At 43.8% G+C, this 4,406-nt stretch overlaps 1 non-coding gene across 1 annotated transcript; it reads right to left on the bottom strand.

The window, feature by feature from the left end:
* Positions 1-1,164: 1,164 nt before the first annotated feature.
* Positions 1,165-1,237, bottom strand: TRNAK-UUU (transfer RNA lysine (anticodon UUU)). Its single transcript has one exon. It is a non-coding gene; the product is annotated as a tRNA-Lys (tRNA).
* Between the last annotated feature and the right edge of the window lie 3,169 nt (positions 1,238-4,406).

Genomic DNA, 4,406 nt, shown 5'->3' with positions numbered 1-4,406 from the left:
GAGACCGATCAATATCCGAACGGAACAAATTCGAACTTCTCCTAGAATAGTTTCAGGTGCGAAATGAAATTCATAGGATATATTAATGAGTAATTCATAGGATAACTATAAAGATTTTCTACGATTATTATGTAACCCCCGCTCCTTCGACTGATTGTTTTTACTTATTTCCTCGGGGGAAATACGGTCAAAATGCGACTTAAAAAGAGTTTCGTGTTCCTTTTTTCTCAGCATCAATTTGCTGAGATCTAAGATTTCCTTTTCGTTTTTCTCGCTTATATCGAGATTCTCTCGAAAAAAATCTGACACCAAGGTCTCATGGTTCTTGTAAATTAGCCATGGAAATTCCTTGATGACCTCGGGCTAGTTGCGGTATTCCAGCAAAAACTGGCTTAACACGCCAGTAATGTAAAGTTGCGGGGTCTCCGTTGGCCGTTCCCCTTTCTTTTGTTGGGTAATGGGAACGATATATGCCCTCCCCCGGAATTCCCAGGTGGGGGAGTAGGATTTGAGAAAGCCCCGCTACTCCACGAACCCGGGTAAAACAGCTGTAAGGCCCGGGACAAATCGTCCATAAAGACGCAATTCCCTGTTCCTGTATGGCAGGACAGGATAAGACCCGCCAAAAGGAAGAAAGCCAACTTAGATTTTACCAAAAAATGAGCCTTTCTAGGGCTACGGCCGATGTCATGTTTCATATGCACTGAAAGATAATTTAACTTCGTCAGGGCCGCGGCATTTGTGGGGCCATAAAGATGATCCGGAAGGTAAAGCATCGACTCGTCAACAGACAATCCAGGTTGAGTCGGTACCTCCGCAAAAAACATATTATTCCTAGGATCCTCTTTAAAACGCTTAATAAATTCTTTCATAGTAAAGATAAATTTCTTGTATTTCGCGTCTTGCTCTAAATTTGAATGAGGCAAGACTTGTTGCTTTTAATAGTTAGCTTGGTCCGACCAAGAAAGACAGGGGACTCTTTGGGCATTGCTTGGGTCTAGTGAAGTAAAGACTGGCTACCTAGAATATAAAGATCCCTCACTGCACACATTAGATATTTGTTTCCTTCCAATCAAAGACGGCGAATCGCCTCTAATCTAAAGGCCAAAGAGTACTCTTTGCGCTACTACGCATCCTTACTCATAGTATAGTGCAAGTTAGGTTTGGGTATAGCAGGACTTGAACCTGCGACCATTAGGTTAAAAGCCCAATTCTCTACCAACTGAGCTATACACCCAAAAAATATGTAGTAGTAAATATGGATTGGTGCGGAAAATCAAAGAGGGCGGGGCCCCACTTAATCATATTAAAGGGGCGTGGTTTTGTAAAAGGCTCGTACTGCAGAGCAAGCAAAGAAAACCTAAGGGCGCGTGCTAGCACTCCTGCAAGAAAACGGCCTAGCTAACCCGCCCCTTATTGAAAAGTCAAGGATATTGAATGATCGATATGAGAAAGAAGTGCTCAAGCTTTCGATGAAAGCCGGCCTTACTCAACAAGCACCTTTCTTAGCTTAGTAAGGTTGCTTGTTTCCACTCATTGAAGATTCTCTCTACAAAAAGAGGTCGACGGGGGGGTGGGGGGGTACTAAAATGGCTCTCACTGACACCATCTACGAGAAGGTGAGGTCGTCTTTATTCCTAGCCGCCAAACGGTTCGCCTTAAAGCCTTAAAGACCGAGAAGGGGAGGAGCAGTTATCCAGGTAATTACGGTCTTTGTTGGCCGGGGCGAGCACTCTCTTTTCTTTGTCAAATTCCGTCTTACCAAACAAGACTGACTTCTTACCAACCCGCGAAGGGTTGTGAGGCTGGACCAGGTATGAAGAATGAATCTATATCTGTGCACGAAAGGACCGGTGGCCGCTCAACTGTTCAAGCGCAATGCAGTGGTATTGGTTCCGCTTCGACAAAGGTAGAATGACTAGTCGAAGGTCTAGTACAGTAGGTAGCAGCCGTGTTCGTTTTGGCTCCCGAGCGAGAACGAGAAAGAGGCGATGCACCTTCCTTGCTGCTATGTAACTTGACCTTGACTTGACAGATTCATCCAATTGAACCCAAACTCAAAGGAGGACCACAAGCTCGGGGCTCAACGAATGAGAAAGTCTCGGCATTATGAAAATGGGGTTAGCTGTGAAAGAAAGAGCCCGAATTCATTTTTGAATATTCATAGCTGAGTTTACTAAAAGAGGGACCAGCTCATCGTAGTGATTAGAGGACACTTCTGACCGTTCACCTCTAATGTGACACGTTCCCTCCCAGTTTAATAAACGGGATCAGTCGGCTAGAGAGCGGGGCTATTCTTCTTCCGAGGAGACAAAGTAGTCTCTTGTACTGACCGAACCCCCAGTTCGGAAGTCTTCGTCAACATGTTACGAAGCTCTAGTCTGGCGGTTAACTAGATGCGGGAGAGGCATGAGTGCAGTTGGATCTTGTGTTGTATTCCTTTGTAGTGAGTAGGGCCTCTTTCTCGTTGATTAGTTTGCCTCCGCTCTATTGAAAGGTCTCCATTCCTACGGCAGTTTTTTGTCAATGAACCCGTGGATAAGTAGGCCTTTCTTGCAGACCGATCTTCTGCCGAGTTCCTTCCTTCGTAGTAAAATCTGATGATAAGCTTTGGCGATGTTTTACCTACCAAATAAAAGGCCTGCTAGGTGATCGAAATCGCTCAGGTCAACGAGGACTCACTCACCTACTCCTTATCTAATACTTTCTTCTATCTACTGAATTAAAAAGGCGACCCGCCGCACCGGGCTATAAGATAAGATACAATGTACTACTTGACTGGTAAGAAAGAGCTTCCGTAAGAACTGGAAGACTCTTGTATGTACGGTAACCCTATATTCCGCTACTAGTGGACTGTTGCACATAAAGGCCGACAGAAGCAACCTTTCTTAGCGCGCTTTTCAAGCGTTTAGCTTCTGCTAGAAAAAGGCAGCAAGGCCATAAAGTAAGTGAAGTCGCAAGCCTAAGCCAAGAAGGTACGAACGAAGTGACGGGCCCTTTTAGAGATAGGGGTGACTTTCTTGTGGTAGTCATTGCGAACATCTCTCCTCTTCTCTTAGCGTGCACAGTTTGCTTACGCCTTAGGCACATCTATCTTTCTTAGTTTCACGCTGGCCTAATGAATTGAATATGAATAAAAGTCAGTATTTTAGTAAGCGTGTATAAGCAGCTGTTTAGTGTATAAGCAATTCTTTAGTGGTTGCACCGGTACGATGGAGGTTGGTTGAAGATGGTGTTACGCGGCGTTCAGAACCAGTCTTGAAGTGAATGAATTAGAAAGAACGAAGAAGTAAGGAAATGAGACGACTCTTTCTTGAACTATATTATAAACAGACCTTCCCCTCCACACCAATCACGAGTTTTTCTCCATTCCTCTCATATATCGTCGTAACGCCCTTAATGCTAGGTTTTGAAAAAGACTTTTCATTTCATTCCCATTTAGGTCCGATTCGGATCCCTCTGTTGTTTCCTTTTCCTTCCGCACCTTTTCCTCGAAATGAGAAAGAAGATGGTACACTTGAATTGTATTATTTAAGTGCTTATTGCTTGCCAAAAATCCTACTTCTACAATTGGTAGTTCACCTGGTTATTCCAATAAGTCGTGTTTTCCGTGGTTTTCCCATGTTACAACTTCCGTACCAATTCGGTCGATCCGGAATGGATCGGTTAAACATTCCATTAGGGAGCCTGGTCTTGACTTTTCTGTGTGGTATTCATTCTCGATCGGCTCTTGGAATCACATCCAGCAGTGGTGGGAACAGCTCGGAAAATCCAACCACTTCACCTACTTCATTGCCCCCAACCCTTTCTCGTACCTCTATTGAAACAGAATGGTTTCATGTTCTTTCATCGATTGGTTATTCCTTTCCGTTCGTATCTCTTTCTCCAATTTCGGTCTCGATTAGTTCACAAGATTGAATGGCCAATTCTCCTCCGGACCCTCGATTCGATTGTTTTCTAAGAAGGTTGAGCCGGGTATGTAAGCCATGTATCTGGGAGGAACTTAAAAGAAGGGCTTTCGGTTTTTTTCACCCCGTTTTGTGGTCTTGCAGCTATTTCAATAAATAAGAATATAAAATGATATACAATAGAAGACTTTTTTAGAAGAAAGATTCTATATATGTCCAATCCCCAGTGGTGGTGGGACCAACCAAGATGTACGTCATCCAACCCAACCTCAGAATCTTTCTTCCCGACCTATTTGACTCTCTGGCCGCAGTTTTAGTTATTTAGGTGGTATCCCGAGATTGAAGAGATCGAATTCCTTGAAATAGGCGCTTATTCCTTGAAATAGGAGCGCAGCAGAGTCATGAACAAACAAGAATAGCCACTTCCTTTTCTACGCTATTTACTTTCCTCCCCTCGTGGGAAGTAGCAGGAGCCTTTATCTAATATACTATTGAACC

This window comes from Bidens hawaiensis, unplaced genomic scaffold (assembly GCF_021521415.1).
Source record: "Bidens hawaiensis isolate Kalapana, Puna unplaced genomic scaffold, B.hawaiensis_p1.1 tig00009775_1, whole genome shotgun sequence".
Classification (NCBI taxonomy): Eukaryota; Viridiplantae; Streptophyta; class Magnoliopsida; order Asterales; family Asteraceae; genus Bidens; species Bidens hawaiensis.
The sequence above is the reverse complement of the archived record's forward strand: the minus strand, read 5'-3'. Positions and strand labels throughout refer to the sequence as shown.